This window comes from Pseudophryne corroboree, unplaced genomic scaffold (assembly GCF_028390025.1).
Source record: "Pseudophryne corroboree isolate aPseCor3 unplaced genomic scaffold, aPseCor3.hap2 scaffold_606, whole genome shotgun sequence".
Lineage (NCBI taxonomy): Eukaryota > Metazoa > Chordata > Amphibia > Anura > Myobatrachidae > Pseudophryne > Pseudophryne corroboree.
The window spans coordinates 286,921-301,081 of record NW_026970202.1 but is presented as its reverse complement, the minus strand read 5'-3'; the positions used below and the strand labels follow the sequence as shown (position 1 = coordinate 301,081).

The window sequence follows — 14,161 nt, the reverse complement described above, 5'->3', positions numbered from 1 at the left end:
AAACAGACAGCAAACTAGGCTGGAGAGAGACCTGAGACAAAGAGATCTGAATTATACGAGAGCCGACGAGGGGAAACACAAATTATGCAGTCACGTTTCCCACATTTGGGGAAATCGCAGGAGCAGCACACCCAGAGTGCAATGGTTGAGCCTTGCCCTGGGAGAAGCACCTTCATGATCATAGTATCTCACCTGGCAGGTAAGTAGGAGTTGGGCTAGAGCTGGGGAGGGTCGCTGCTCGGGTTCCCCCCTGTGAAGTGAAGGAGATCCAACTGAGGCAGCACCAGGGAACTCTCGAAAGAAGAACAAGGCTAGAGGAAGATCTGAGACAAAGAAATCTGACTTTTACCAGAGCTGACCAGAGGAAAGCACAAACACAGTCTCCCACTACCACAAATAATGCAGTCAAGTTTCCCACATTTGGGGAAATCACAGGGGTCAGCATACCCAAAATGCAATGAATGAACCTCACCCTGGGAGAAAAATCTTCATGACCATGGTATCTCCTATGCAAAATAAGTATGATTTGGAATAGGGCTGGGGAGGGCCGCTGCTCATGCACATCTCTGTCAAGTAAAGGAGATTCAACTGAGGCAGCACAAGGGAACTCTCATCTTGGGACAACAACTGCAGGGAGAACATATATTTTCAGATGAACATGGGAGGGCAGAGGACTGCCTAATACTGAAGCACCCCCAAACAACAAACCAAATGCAACAACTAGTGCAAGCATTCCTGGGGGAAGGCCTGCCGCAGATGGATTTGCATATGGTGATGTCATCCAAGCAGTGGGTCAAAGTTGGCTTCAACCCTCGTCTGCATATGAAAAGAGAAAAGGGGCGTGCAGGGCATGGTGGCCTTTTGCGGCGCTTGGCTGACCCCTAGTTTGCATTAAACACCTCCACCCTCCTTTGGTGTGGGGCTCATGTTGGCTATGCCCCAGCCCCTGAAGCATTCAAGCTGATTTCTTGCAGCAGCTGGGCACTGTAACAGCTCCAGAGCTGCTCTGTAAGGCAAGTAAAAGGGTGTGGGCCCTGCAGCACTACCTGTAGTTCGCATTGTGCGTTGGAAGGCACAAAGTAAGCAGACAGGAGGAGAAGTCAGGATAGTGCGCAAGGGCATAGAAGTAAGCGGCTCAAGAAAAGAGAAGTGGAAACAGACAGCAAACTAGGCTGGAGAGAGATCTGAGACAAAGAGATCTGAATTATACGAGAGCCGACCAGGGGAAACACAAATTATACAGTCAAGTTTCCCACATTTGGGGAAATCGCAGGAGCAGCACACCCAGAGTGCAATGGGTTAGCCTTGCCCTGGGAGAAGCACCTTCATGATCATAGTATCTCACCTGGCAGGTAAGTAGGAGTTGGGCTAGAGCTGGGGAGGGTCGCTGCTAGGGTACCCCCCTGTAAAGTGAAGGAGATCCAATTAAGGCAGCACAAGGGAACTCTCGAAAGAAGAACAAGGCTAGAGGAAAATCTGAGACAAAGAAATCTGACTTTTACCAGAGCTGACCAGAGGAAAGCACAAACACAGTCCCCCACTACCACAAATAATGCAGTTGAGTTTCCCACATTTGGGGAAATCACAGGGGTCAGCATACCCAAAATGCAATGAATGAACCTCACCCTGGGAGAAAAATCTTCATGACCATGGTATCTCCTATGCAAAATAAGTATGATTTGGAATAGGGCTGGGGAGGGCCGCTGCTCATGCACATCTCTGTCAAGTAAAGGAGATTTAACTGAGGCAGCACAAGGGAACTCTCATCTGGGGACAACAACTGCAGGGAGAACACATATTTTCAGATGAACATGGGAGGGCAGAAGGCTGCCTAATACTGAAGCACCCCCAAACAACAAACCAAATGCAACAACTAGTGCAAGCATTCCTGGGGGAAGTTCTGCAGAAGACGGATTTGCATACGGTGATGTCATCCAAGCAGTGGGTCAAAGTTGGCTTCAACCCTCATCTGCATATGAAAAGAGAAAAGGGGCGTGCAGGGCATGGCGGCCTTTTGCGGTGCTTGGATGACCCCTAGTTCGCATTAAACACCTCCACCCTCCTTTGGTGTGGGGCTCATGTTGGCCATGCCCCATCCCCTGGAGCATTCAAGCTGATTTCTTGCAGCAGCTGGGCACTGTAACAGCTCCAGAGCTGCTCTGTAAGGCAAGTAAAAGGGTGTGGGCCCTGCAGCACTACCTGTAGTTTGCATTGTGCATTGGAAGGCACAAAGTAAGCAGACGGGAGGAGAAGTCAGGATAGTGCACAAGGGTATAGAAGGGAGCGGCTGAAGAAAAGAGAAGTGGAAGCCTTGCCCCCGGACTAAGAGAAAAGAATGCCCTTGCGCACTATCCTGACTTCTCCTCCCGTCTGCTTAATTTGTGCCTTCCAACGCACAATGCGAACAACAGGTGGTGCTGCAGGGCCCACACACTTTTACTTGCCTTACAGAACAGCTCTGGAGCTGTTACAGTGCCCAGCTGCTGCAAGAAATCAGCTTGAATGCATCAGGGGATGGGGCATGGCCAACATGAGCCCCACACCAAAGGAGGGTGGGGGTGTTTAATGCGAACTAGGGGTCATCCAAGCACTGCAAAAGGCCGCCATGCCCTGCATGCCCCTTTTCTCTTTTCATATGCAGATGAGGGTTCCAGTCAACTTTGGCCCACTGCTTGGATTTACATCACCGTATGCAAATCCGTCTGCTGCAGACCTTCCCCCAGGAGTGCTTGTACTAGTTGTTGCATATGGGCCCTCATTCCGAGTCGTTCGCTCTGTAAATTTCATCGCATCGCAGTGAAATTCTGCTTAGTACGCATGCGCAATATTCGCACTGCGACTGCGCCAAGTAATTTTACAATGAAGAAAGTATTTTTACTCACGGCTTTTTCTTCGCTCCGGCGATCGTAATGTGATTGACAGGAAATGGGTGTTACTGGGCGGAAACAGGCCGTTTTATGGGCGTGTGGGAAAAAACGCTACAGTTTCCGGAAAAAACGCAGGAGTGGCCGGAGAAACGGGGGAGTGTCTGGGCGAACTCTGGGAGTGTTTGTGACGTCAAACCAGGAACGACAAGCACTGAACTGATCGCAGATGCAGAGTAAGTCTGAAGCTACTCTGAAACTGCTGAGTAGTTTGTAATCGCAATATTGCGAATACATCGGTCGCAATTTTAAGAAGCTAAGATTCACTCCCAGTAGGCGGCGGCTTAGCGTGTGTAACTCTGCTAAAATCGCCTTGCGAGCGATCAACTCGGAATGAGGGCCATGGTTTGATATTTGATGGTGCTTCAGTATTAGGCAGCCTTCCGCCCTCCCATGTTCATCTGAAAAGATGTGGTCTCCCTGCAGTTGTTGTCCCCAGATGAGAGTTCCCTTGTGCTGCCTCAGTTGAATCTCCTTTACTTGACAGAGATGTGCCTGAGCAGCGGCCCTCACCAGCCCTATCCCAAATCATACTTATTTTGCATAGGAGATACCATGGTCATGAAGATTGTTCTCCCAGGGTTAGGTTCATTCATTGCATTCTGGGTATGCTGACCCCAGTGATTTTCCCAAATGTGGGAAACTCGACTGCATTATTTGTGGTAGTGGGGGACTGTGTTTGTGCTTTCCTCTGGTCAGCTCTGGTAAAAGTCAGATTTCTTTGTCTCAGATCTTCCTCTAGCCTTGTTCTTCTTTCGAGAGTTCCCTGGTGCTGCTTCAGTTGGATCTCCTTCACTTCACAGGGGGGAACCCGAGCAGCGACCCTCCCCAGCTCTAGCCCAACTCCTACTTACCTGCCAGGTGAGATACTATGATCATGAAGGTGCTTCTCCCAGGGCAAGGCTCAACCATTGCACTCTGGGTGTGCTGCTCCTGCGATTTCCCCAAATGTGGGAAACTTGACTGCATAATTTGTGTTTCCCCTCGTCGGCTCTCGTATAATTCAGATCTCTTTGTCTCAGGTCTCTCTCCAGCCTAGTTTGCTGTCTGTTTCCACTTCTCTTTTCTTGAGCCGCTCCCTTCTATGCCCTTGCGCACTATCCTGACTTCTCCCGTCTGCTTACTTCGTGCCTTCCAACGCACAATGCGAACTACAGGTAGTGCTGCAGGGCCCACACCCTTTTACTTGCCTTACAGAGTAGCTCTGGAGCAGTTACAGTGCCCAGCTGCTGCAAGAAATCAGCTTTAATGCTTCAGGGGCTGGGGCATAGCCAACATGAGCCCCACACAGAAGGAGGGAGGAGGTGTGTAATGCAAACTAGGGGTCATCCAAGCGCTGCAAAAGGCCGCCATGCCCTGCACGCCCCTTTTCTCTTTTCATATGCAGACGAGGGTTGAAGCCAACTTTGACCCACTGCTTGGATGACATCACCATATGCAAATCCATCTGCTGCAGGCCTTCCCCCAGGAATGCTTGCACTAGTTGTTGCATTTGGTTTGTTGTTTGGGGGTGCTTCAGTATTAGGCAGCCTTCTGCCCTCACATGTTCATCTGAAAATATGTGTTCTCCCTGCAGTTGTTGTCCCCAGATGAGAGTTCCCTTGTGCTGCCTCAGTTGAATCTCCTTTACTTGACAGAGATGTGCCTGAGCAGCGGCCCTCCCCAGCCCTATCCCAAATCATACTTATTTTGCATAGGCGATACCATGGTCATGAAGATTGTTCTCCCAGGGTGAGGTTCATTCATTGCATTCTGGGTATGCTGACCCCTGTGATTTCCCCAAATGTGGGAAACTCGACTGCATTATTTGTGGTAGTGGGGGACTGTGTTTGTGCTTTCCTCTGGCCAGCTCTGGAAAAAGTCAGATTTCTTTGTCTCAGATCTTCCTCTAGCCTTGTTCTTCTTTCGAGAGTTCCCTTGTGCTGCCTCAGTTGGATCTCTTTCACTTGACAGGGGGGTGCCCGAACAGCGACCCTCCCCAGCTCTAGCCCAACTCCTACTTACCTGCCAGGTGAGATACTATGATCATGAAGGTGCTTCTCCCAGGGCAAGGCTCACCCATTGCACTCTGGGTGTGCTGCCCCTGCGATTTCCCCAAATGTGGGAAACTTGACTGCATAATTTGTGTTTCCCTTGGTCGGCTCTCGTATAATTCAGATCTCTTTGTCTCAGGTCTCTCTCCAGCCTAGTTTGCTGTCTGTTTCCACTTCTCTTTTCTTCAGCCGCTCCCTTCTATACCCTTGTGCACTATCCTGACTTCTCCTCCCGTCTGCTTACTTTGTGCCTTCCAATGCACAATGCAAACTACAGGTAGTGCTGCAGGGCCCACACCCTTTTACTTGCCTTACAGAGCAGCTCTGGAGCTGTTACAGTGCCCAGCTGCTGCAAGAAATCAGCTTGAATGCTCCAGGGGATGGGGCATGGCCAACATGAGCCCCACACCAAAGGAGGGTGGAGGTGTTTAATGCGAACTAGGGGTCATCCAAGCACCGCAAAAGGCCGCCATGCCCTGCACGCCCCTTTTCTCTTTTCATATGCAGATGAGGGTTGAAGCCAACTTTGACCCACTGCTTGGATGACATCACCGTATGCAAATCCGTCTTCTGCAGAACTTCCCCCAGGAATGCTTGCACTAGTTGTTGCATTTGGTTTGTTGTTTGGGGGTGCTTCAGTATTAGGCAGCCTTCTGCCCTCCCATGTTCATCTGAAAATATGTGTTCTCCCTGCAGTTGTTGTCCCCAGATGAGAGTTCCCTTGTGCTGCCTCAGTTAAATCTCCTTTACTTGACAGAGATGTGCATGAGCAGCGGCCCTCCCCAGCCCTATTCCAAATCATACTTATTTTGCATAGGAGATACCATGGTCATGAAGATTTTTCTCCCAGGGTGAGGTTCATTCATTGCATTTTGGGTATGCTGACCCCTGTGATTTCCCCAAATGTGGGAAACTCAACTGCATTATTTGTGGTAGTGGGGGACTGTGTTTGTGCTTTCCTCTGGTCAGCTCTGGTAAAAGTCAGATTTCTTTGTCTCAGATTTTCCTCTAGCCTTGTTCTTCTTTCGAGAGTTCCCTTGTGCTGCCTTAATTGGATCTCCTTCACTTTACAGGGGGGTACCCTAGCAGCGACCCTCCCCAGCTCTAGCCCAACTCCTACTTACCTGCCAGGTGAGATACTATGATCATGAAGGTGCTTCTCCCAGGGCAAGGCTAACCCATTGCACTCTGGGTGTGCTGCTCCTGCGATTTCCCCAAATGTGGGAAACTTGACTGTATAATTTGTGTTTCCCCTGGTCGGCTCTCGTATAATTCAGATCTCTTTGTCTCAGATCTCTCTCCAGCCTAGTTTGCTGTCTGTTTCCACTTCTCTTTTCTTGAGCCGCTTACTTCTATGCCCTTGCGCACTATCCTGACTTCTCCTCCTGTCTGCTTACTTTGTGCCTTCCAACGCACAATGCGAACTACAGGTAGTGCTGCAGGGCCCACACCCTTTTACTTGCCTTACAGAGCAGCTCTGGAGCTGTTACAGTGCCCAGCTGCTGCAAGAAATCAGCTTGAATGCTTCAGGGGCTGGGGCATAGCCAACATGAGCCCCACACCAAAGGAGGGTGGAGGTGTTTAATGCAAACTAGGGGTCAGCCAAGCGCCGCAAAAGGCCACCATGCCCTGCACGCCCCTTTTCTCTTTTCATATGCAGACGAGGGTTGAAGCCAACTTTGACCCACTGCTTGGATGACATCACCATATGCAAATCCATCTGCGGCAGGCCTTCCCCCAGGAATGCTTGCACTAGTTGTTGCATTTGGTTTGTTGTTTGGGGGTGCTTCAGTATTAGGCAGTCCTCTGCCCTCCCATGTTCATCTGAAAATATATGTTCTCCCTGCAGTTGTTGTCCCAAGATGAGAGTTCCCTTGTGCTGCCTCAGTTGAATCTCCTTTACTTGACAGAGATGTGCATGAGCAGCGGCCCTCCCCAGCCCTATTCCAAATCATACTTATTTTGCATAGGAGATACCATGGTCATGAAGATTTTTCTCCCAGGGTGAGGTTCATTCATTGCATTTTGGGTATGCTGACCCCTGTGATTTCCCCAAATGTGGGAAACTTGACTGCATTATTTGTGGTAGTGGGAGACTGTGTTTGTGCTTTCCTCTGGTCAGCTCTGGTAAAAGTCAGATTTCTTTGTCTCAGATCTTCCTCTAGCCTTGTTCTTCTTTCGAGAGTTCCCTGGTGCTGCCTCAGTTGGATCTCCTTCACTTCACAGGGGGGAACCCGAGCAGCGACCCTCCCCAGCTCTAGCCCAACTCCTACTTACCTGCCAGGTGAGATACTATGATCATGAAGGTGCTTCTCCCAGGGCAAGGCTCAACCATTGCACTCTGGGTGTGCTGCTCCTGCGATTTCCCCAAATGTGGGAAACGTGACTGCATAATTTGTGTTTCCCCTCGTCGGCTCTCGTATAATTCAGATCTCTTTGTCTCAGGTCTCTCTCCAGCCTAGTTTGCTGTCTGTTTCCACTTCTCTTTTCTTGAGCCGCTCCCTTCTATGCCCTTGCGCACTATCCTGACTTCTCCCGTCTGCTTACTTCGTGCCTTCCAACGCACAATGCGAACTACAGGTAGTGCTGCAGGGCCCACACCCTTTTACTTGCCTTACAGAGTAGCTCTGGAGCAGTTACAGTGCCCAGCTGCTGCAAGAAATCAGCTTGAATGCTTCAGGGGCTGGGGCATAGCCAACATGAGCCCCACACCGAAGGAGGGTGGAGGTGTGTAATGCGAACTAGGGGTCATCCAAGCGCTGCAAAAGGCCGCCATGCCCTGCACGCCCCTTTTCTCTTTTCATATGCAGACGAGGGTTGAAGCCAACTTTGACCCACTGCTTGGATGACATCACCATATGCAAATCCATCTGCTGCAGGCCTTCCCCCAGGAATGCTTGCACTAGTTGTTGCATTTGGTTTGTTGTTTGGGGGTGCTTCAGTATTAGGCAGCCTTCTGCCCTCACATGTTCATCTGAAAATATGTGTTCTCCCTGCAGTTGTTGTCCCCAGATGAGAGTTCCCTTGTGCTGCCTCAGTTGAATCTCCTTTACTTGACAGAGATGTGCCTGAGCAGCGGCCCTCCCCAGCCCTATCCCAAATCATACTTATTTTGCATAGGCGATACCATGGTCATGAAGATTGTTCTCCCAAGGTGAGGTTCATTCATTGCATTCTGGGTATGCTGACCCCTGTGATTTCCCCAAATGTGGGAAACTCGACTGCATTATTTGTGGTAGTGGGGGACTGTGTTTGTGCTTTCCTCTGGTCAGCTCTGGAAAAAGTCAGATTTCTTTGTCTCAGATCTTCCTCTAGCCTTGTTCTTCTTTCGAGAGTTCCCTTGTGCTGCCTCAGTTGGATCTCTTTCACTTGACAGGGGGGTGCCCGAACAGCGACCCTCCCCAGCTCTAGCCCAACTCCTACTTACCTGCCAGGTGAGATACTATGATCATGAAGGTGCTTCTCCCAGGGCAAGGCTCACCCATTGCACTCTGGGTGTGCTGCCCCTGCGATTTCCCCAAATGTGGGAAACTTGACTGCATAATTTGTGTTTCCCCTGGTCGGCTCTCGTATAATTCAGATCTCTTTGTCTCAGGTCTCTCTCCAGCCTAGTTTGCTGTCTGTTTCCACTTCTCTTTTCTTGAGCCGCTCCCTTCTATGCCCTTGCGCACTATCCTGACTTCTCCTCCTGTCTGCTTACTTTGTGCCTTCCAACGCACAATGCGATCTACAGGTAGTGCTGCAGGGCCCAGACCCTTTTACTTGCCTTACAGAGCAGCTCTGGAGCTGTTACAGTGCCCAGCTGCTGCAAGAAATCAGCTTGAATGCTTCAGGGGCTGGGGCATAGCCAACATGAGCCAAAGGAGGGTGGAGGTGTTTAATGCAAACTAGGGGTCAGCCAAGCGCCGCAAAAGGCCACCATGCCCTGCACGCCCCTTTTCTCTTTTCATATGCAGACGAGGGTTGAAGCCAACTTTGACCCACTGCTTGGATGACATCACCATATGCAAATCCATCTGCGGCAGGCCTTCCCCCAGGAATGCTTGCACTAGTTGTTGCATTTGGTTTGTTGTTTGGGGGTGCTTCAGTATTAGGCAGCCTTCTGCCCTCCCATGTTCATCTGAAAATATATGTTCTCCCTGCAGTTGTTGTCCCAAGATGAGAGTTCCCTTGTGCTGCCTCAGTTGAATCTCCTTTACTTGACAGAGATGTGCATGAGCAGCGGCACTCCCCAGCCCTATTCCAAATCATACTTATTTTGCATAGGAGATACCATGGTCATGAAGATTTTTCTCCCAGGGTGAGGTTCATTCATTGCATTTTGGGTATGCTGACCCCTGTGATTTCCCCAAATGTGGGAAACTTGACTGCATTATTTGTGGTAGTGGGAGACTGTGTTTGTGCTTTCCTCTGGTCAGCTCTGGTAAAAGTCAGATTTCTTTGTCTCAGATTTTCCTTTAGCCTTGTTCTTCTTTCGAGAGTTCCCTTGTGCTGCCTCAGTTGGATCTCCTTCACTTTACAGGGGGGTACCCGAGCAGCGACCCTCCCCAGCTCTAGCCCAACTCCTACTTACCTGCCAGGTGAGATACTATGATCATGAAGGTGCTTCTCCCAGGGCAAGGCTCACCCATTGTACTCTGGGTGTGCTGCTCCTGCGATTTCCCCAAATGTGGGAAACTTGACTGCATAATTTGTGTTTCCCCTGGTCGGCTCTCGTATAATTCAGATCTCTTTGTCTCAGGTCTCTCTCCAGCCTAGTTTGCTGTCTGTTTCCACTTCTCTTTTCTTCAGCCGCTCCCTTCTATACCCTTGTGCACTATCCTGACTTCTCCTCCCGTCTGCTTACTTTGTGCCTTCCAATGCACAATGCAAACTACAGGTAGTGCTGCAGGGCCCACACCCTTTTACTTGCCTTACAGAACAGCTCTGGAGCTGTTGCAGTGCCCAGCTGCTGCAAGAAATCAGCTTGAATGCTTCAGGGGCTGGGGCATAGCCAACATGAGCCCCACACCGAAGAAGGGTGGAGGTGTTTAATGCAAACTAGGGGTCAGACAAGCGCAGCAAAAGGCCACCATGCCCTGCACGCCCCTTTTCTGTTTTCATATGCAGACGAGGGTTGAAGCCAACTTTGACCCACTGCTTGGATGACATCACCATATGCAAATCCATCTGCGGCAGGCCTTCTCCCAGGAATGCTTGCACTAGTTGTTGCATTTGGTTTGTTGTTTGGGGGTGCTTCAGTATTAGGCAGCCGTCTGCCCTCCCATGTTCATCTGAAAATATGTGTTCTCCCTGCAGTTGTTGTCCCTAGATGAGAGTTCCCTTGTGCTGCCTCAGTTGAATCTCCTTAACTTGACAGAGATGTGCCTGAGCAGCGGCCCTCCCCAGCTCTATCCCAAATCATACTTATTTTGCATAGGAGATACCATGGTCATGAAGATTATTCTCCCAGGGTGAGGTTCATTCATTGCATTCTGGGTATGCTGACCCCTGTGATTTCCCCAAATGTGGGAAACTCGACTGCTTTATTTGTGGTAGTGGGGGACTGTGTTTGTGTTTTCCTCTGGTCAGCTCTGGTAAAAGACAGATTTCTTTGTTTCAGAGCCTTGTTCTTCTTTTGAGAGTTCCCTTGTGCTGCCTCAGTTGGATCTCCTTCACTTGACAGGGGGGTGCCCGAGCAGAGACCCTCCCCAGCTCTAGCCCAACTCCTACTTACCTGCCAGGTGAGATACTATGATCATGAAGGTGCTTCTCCCAGGGCAAGGCTCACTCATTGCACTCTGGGTGTGCTGCCCCTGCGATTTCCCCAAATGTGGGAAACTTGACTGCATAATTTGTGTTTCCCCTGGTCGGCTCTCGTATAATTCAGATCTCTTTGTCTCAGGTCTCTCTCCAGCCTAGTTTGCTGTCTGTTTCCACTTCTCTTTTCTTCAGCCGCTCCCTTCTATACCCTTGTGCACTATCCTGACTTCTCCTCCCGTCTGCTTACTTTGTGCCTTCCAATGCACAATGCAAACTACAGGTAGTGCTGCAGGGCCCACACCCTTTTACTTGCCTTACAGAGCAGCTCTGGAGCTGTTACAGTGCCCAGCTGCTGCAAGAAATCTGCTTGAATGCTTCAGGGGATGGGGCATGGCCAACATGAGCCCCACACCAAAGGAGGGTGGAGGTGTTTAATGCGAACTAGGGGTCATCCAAGCACCGCAAAAGGCCGCCATGCCCTGCACGCCCCTTTTCTCTTTTCATATGCAGATGAGGGTTGAAGCCAACTTTGACCCACTGCTTGTATGACATCACCGTATGCAAATCCGTCTTCTGCAGAACTTCCCCCAGGAATGCTTGCACTAGTTGTTGCATTTGGTTTGTTGTTTGGGGGTGCTTCAGTATTAGGCAGCCTTCTGCCCTCCCATGTTCATCTGAAAATATGTGTTCTCCCTGCAGTTGTTGTCCCCAGATGAGAGTTCCCTTGTGCTGCCTCAGTTGAATCTCCTTTACTTGACAGAGATGTGCCAGAGCAGCGGCCCTCCCCAGCCCTATTCCAAATCATACTTATTTTGCATAGGAGATACCATGGTCATGAAGATTGTTCTCCCAGGGTGAGGTTCATTCATTGCATTTTGGGTATGCTGACCCCTGTGATTTCCCCAAATGTGGGAAACTCAACTGCATTATTTGTGGTAGTGGGGGACTGTGTTTGTGCTTTCCTCTGGTCAGCTCTGGTAAAAGTCAGATTTCTTTGTCTCAGATTTTCCTCTTGCCTTGTTCTTCTTTCGAGAGTTCCCTTGTGCTGCCTCAGTTGGATCTCCTTCACTTGACAGGGGGGTACCCGAGCAGCGACCCTCCCCAGCTCTAGCCCAACTCCTACTTACCTGCCAGGTGAGATACTATGATCATGAAGGTGCTTCTCCCAGGGCAAGGCTCACCCATTGCACTCTGGGTGTGCTGCTCCTGCGATTTCCCCAAATGTGGGAAACTTGACTGCATAATTTGTGTTTCCCCTGGTCGGCTCTCGTATAATTCAGATCTCTTTGTCTCTCTCCAGCCTAGTTTGCTGTCTGTTTCCACTTCTCTTTTCTTCAGCCGCTCCCTTCTATACCCTTGTGCACTATCCTGACTTCTCCTCCCGTCTGCTTACTTTGTGCCTTCCAATGCACAATGCAAACTACAGGTAGTGCTGCAGGGCCCACACCCTTTTACTTGCCTTACAGAGCAGCTCTGGAGCTGTTACAGTGCCCAGCTGCTGCAAGAAATCAGCTTGAATGCTTCAGGGGCTGGGGCATAGCCAACATGAGCCCCACACCGAAGGAGGGTGGAGGTGTTTAATGCAAACTAGGGGTCGGTCAAGCGCCGCAAAAGGCCACCATGCCCTGCACGCCCCTTTTCTGTTTTCATATGCAGACGAGGGTTGAAGCCAACTTTGACCCACTGCTTGGATGACATCACCATATGCAAATCCATCTGCGGCAGGCCTTCCCCCAGGAATGCTTGCACTAGTTGTTGCATTTGGTTTGTTGTTTGGGGGTGCTTCAGTATTAGTCAGCCTTCTGCTCCACCCTCCTTTGGTGTGGGGCTCATGTTGGCCATGTCCCATCCCCTGAAGCATTCAAGCAGATTTCTTGCAGCAGCTGGGCACTGTAACAGCTCCAGAGCTGCTCTGTAAGGCAAGTAAAAGGGTGTGGGCCCTGCAGCACTACCTGTAGTTTGCATTGTGCATTGGAAGGCACAAAGTAAGCAGACGGGAGGAGAAGTCAGGATAGTGCACAAGGGTATAGAAGGGAGCGGCTGAAGAAAAGAGAAGTGGAAACAGACAGCAAACTAGGCTGGAGAGAGATCTGAGACAAAGAGATCTGAATTATACGAGAGCCGACCAGGGGAAACACAAATTATGCAGTCAAGTTTCCCACATTTGGGGAAATCGCAGGGGCTGCACACCCAGAGTGCAATGGGTGAGCCTTGCCCTGGGAGAAGCACCTTCATGATCATAGTATCTCACCTGGCAGGTAAGTAGGAGTTGGGCTAGAGCTGGGGAGGGTCGCTGCTCGGGCACCCCCCTGTTAAGTGAAGGAGATCCAACTGAGGCAGCACAAGGGAACTCTCAAAAGAAGAACAAGGCTAGAGGAAGATCTGAAACAAAGAAATCTGACTTTTACCAGAGCTGACCAGAAGAAAACACAAACACAGTCCCCCACTACCACAAATAAAGCAGTCGAGTTTCCCACATTTGGGGAAATCACAGGGGTCAGCATACCCAAAATGCAATGAATGAACCTCACCTCGACTGCTTTATTTGTGGTAGTGGGGGACTGTGTTTGTGTTTTCTTCTGGTCAGCTCTGGTAAAAGTCAGATTTCTTTGTTTCAGATCTTCCTCTAGCCTTGTTCTTCTTTTGAGAGTTCCCTTGTGCTGCCTCAGTTGGATCTCCTTCACTTAACAGGGGGGTGCCCGAGCAGCGACCCTCCCCAGCTCTAGCCCAACTCATACTTACCTGCCAGGTGAGATACTATGATCATGAAGGTGCTTCTCCCAGGGCAAGGCTCACCCATTGCACTCTGGGTGTGCTGCCCCTGCGATTTCCCCAAATGTGGGAAACTTGACTGCATAATTTGTGTTTCCCCTGGTCGGCTATCGTATAATTCAGATCTCTTTGTCTCAGATCTCTCTCCAGCCTAGTTTGCTGTCTGTTTCCACTTCTCTTTTCTTCAGCCGCTCCCTTCTATACCCTTGTGCACTATCCTGACTTCTCCTCCCGTCTGCTTACTTTGTGCCTTCCAATGCAAAATGCAAACTACAGGTAGTGCTGCAGGGCCCACACCCTTTTACTTGCCTTACAGAGCAGCTCTTGAGCTGTTACAGTGCCCAGCTGCTGCAAGAAATCTGCTTGAAAGCTTCAGGGGATGGGGCATGGCCAACATGAGCCCCACACCAAAGCAGGGTGCAGCAGAAGGCTGCCTAATACTGAAGCACCCCCAAACAACAAACCAAATGCAACAACTAGTGCAAGCATTCCTGGGGGAAGGCCTGCCGCAGATGGATTTGCATATGGTGATGTCATCCAAGCAGTGGGTCAAAGTTGGCTTCAACCCTCATCTGCATATGAAAACAGAAAAGGGGCGTGCAGGGCATGGTGGCCTTTTGCGGCGCTTGACTGACCCCTAGTTTGCATTAAACACCTCCACCCTCCTTCGGTGTGGGGCTGATGTTGGCT

At 50.2% G+C, this 14,161-nt stretch overlaps 19 non-coding genes and 3 pseudogenes across 19 annotated transcripts; 17 read left to right on the top strand and 5 right to left on the bottom strand.

Moving 5' to 3' along the window:
- Positions 1 to 71: 71 nt before the first annotated feature.
- On the bottom strand, positions 72 to 207 carry LOC135035552 (U1 spliceosomal RNA; annotated as a pseudogene).
- A 152-nt stretch (positions 208 to 359) lies between these two features.
- LOC135035446 (U1 spliceosomal RNA) lies at positions 360 to 523 on the bottom strand. The gene has a single exon (XR_010230485.1). It is a non-coding gene; the product is annotated as a U1 spliceosomal RNA (small nuclear RNA).
- A 674-nt stretch (positions 524 to 1,197) lies between these two features.
- LOC135035514 (U1 spliceosomal RNA) lies at positions 1,198 to 1,360 on the bottom strand. Its single transcript, XR_010230550.1, has one exon. It is a non-coding gene; the product is annotated as a U1 spliceosomal RNA (small nuclear RNA).
- Positions 1,361 to 1,512: 152 nt separating this feature from the next.
- On the bottom strand, positions 1,513 to 1,676 carry LOC135035595 (U1 spliceosomal RNA). Its single transcript, XR_010230603.1, has one exon. It is a non-coding gene; the product is annotated as a U1 spliceosomal RNA (small nuclear RNA).
- A 1,778-nt stretch (positions 1,677 to 3,454) lies between these two features.
- LOC135035417 (U1 spliceosomal RNA) lies at positions 3,455 to 3,618 on the top strand. The gene has a single exon (XR_010230455.1). It is a non-coding gene; the product is annotated as a U1 spliceosomal RNA (small nuclear RNA).
- A 152-nt stretch (positions 3,619 to 3,770) lies between these two features.
- LOC135035532 (U1 spliceosomal RNA) lies at positions 3,771 to 3,906 on the top strand (annotated as a pseudogene).
- A 698-nt stretch (positions 3,907 to 4,604) lies between these two features.
- Positions 4,605 to 4,768, top strand: LOC135035411 (U1 spliceosomal RNA). Its single transcript, XR_010230449.1, has one exon. It is a non-coding gene; the product is annotated as a U1 spliceosomal RNA (small nuclear RNA).
- Positions 4,769 to 4,920: 152 nt separating this feature from the next.
- Positions 4,921 to 5,083, top strand: LOC135035491 (U1 spliceosomal RNA). The gene has a single exon (XR_010230527.1). It is a non-coding gene; the product is annotated as a U1 spliceosomal RNA (small nuclear RNA).
- A 674-nt stretch (positions 5,084 to 5,757) lies between these two features.
- On the top strand, positions 5,758 to 5,921 carry LOC135035594 (U1 spliceosomal RNA). Its single transcript, XR_010230602.1, has one exon. It is a non-coding gene; the product is annotated as a U1 spliceosomal RNA (small nuclear RNA).
- A 152-nt stretch (positions 5,922 to 6,073) lies between these two features.
- On the top strand, positions 6,074 to 6,236 carry LOC135035513 (U1 spliceosomal RNA). Its single transcript, XR_010230549.1, has one exon. It is a non-coding gene; the product is annotated as a U1 spliceosomal RNA (small nuclear RNA).
- A 674-nt stretch (positions 6,237 to 6,910) lies between these two features.
- LOC135035445 (U1 spliceosomal RNA) lies at positions 6,911 to 7,074 on the top strand. Its single transcript, XR_010230484.1, has one exon. It is a non-coding gene; the product is annotated as a U1 spliceosomal RNA (small nuclear RNA).
- Positions 7,075 to 7,226: 152 nt separating this feature from the next.
- LOC135035551 (U1 spliceosomal RNA) lies at positions 7,227 to 7,362 on the top strand (annotated as a pseudogene).
- Positions 7,363 to 8,060: 698 nt separating this feature from the next.
- Positions 8,061 to 8,224, top strand: LOC135035434 (U1 spliceosomal RNA). The gene has a single exon (XR_010230473.1). It is a non-coding gene; the product is annotated as a U1 spliceosomal RNA (small nuclear RNA).
- A 152-nt stretch (positions 8,225 to 8,376) lies between these two features.
- On the top strand, positions 8,377 to 8,539 carry LOC135035470 (U1 spliceosomal RNA). Its single transcript, XR_010230507.1, has one exon. It is a non-coding gene; the product is annotated as a U1 spliceosomal RNA (small nuclear RNA).
- A 667-nt stretch (positions 8,540 to 9,206) lies between these two features.
- LOC135035444 (U1 spliceosomal RNA) lies at positions 9,207 to 9,370 on the top strand. The gene has a single exon (XR_010230483.1). It is a non-coding gene; the product is annotated as a U1 spliceosomal RNA (small nuclear RNA).
- A 152-nt stretch (positions 9,371 to 9,522) lies between these two features.
- Positions 9,523 to 9,685, top strand: LOC135035501 (U1 spliceosomal RNA). The gene has a single exon (XR_010230537.1). It is a non-coding gene; the product is annotated as a U1 spliceosomal RNA (small nuclear RNA).
- Positions 9,686 to 10,359: 674 nt separating this feature from the next.
- Positions 10,360 to 10,523, top strand: LOC135035426 (U1 spliceosomal RNA). Its single transcript, XR_010230464.1, has one exon. It is a non-coding gene; the product is annotated as a U1 spliceosomal RNA (small nuclear RNA).
- Positions 10,524 to 10,665: 142 nt separating this feature from the next.
- LOC135035496 (U1 spliceosomal RNA) lies at positions 10,666 to 10,828 on the top strand. Its single transcript, XR_010230532.1, has one exon. It is a non-coding gene; the product is annotated as a U1 spliceosomal RNA (small nuclear RNA).
- A 674-nt stretch (positions 10,829 to 11,502) lies between these two features.
- Positions 11,503 to 11,666, top strand: LOC135035593 (U1 spliceosomal RNA). The gene has a single exon (XR_010230601.1). It is a non-coding gene; the product is annotated as a U1 spliceosomal RNA (small nuclear RNA).
- A 152-nt stretch (positions 11,667 to 11,818) lies between these two features.
- On the top strand, positions 11,819 to 11,981 carry LOC135035483 (U1 spliceosomal RNA). Its single transcript, XR_010230519.1, has one exon. It is a non-coding gene; the product is annotated as a U1 spliceosomal RNA (small nuclear RNA).
- Positions 11,982 to 12,802: 821 nt separating this feature from the next.
- Positions 12,803 to 12,965, bottom strand: LOC135035494 (U1 spliceosomal RNA). The gene has a single exon (XR_010230530.1). It is a non-coding gene; the product is annotated as a U1 spliceosomal RNA (small nuclear RNA).
- Positions 12,966 to 13,433: 468 nt separating this feature from the next.
- LOC135035460 (U1 spliceosomal RNA) lies at positions 13,434 to 13,596 on the top strand. The gene has a single exon (XR_010230497.1). It is a non-coding gene; the product is annotated as a U1 spliceosomal RNA (small nuclear RNA).
- The last annotated feature ends 565 nt before the right edge of the window (positions 13,597 to 14,161 follow it).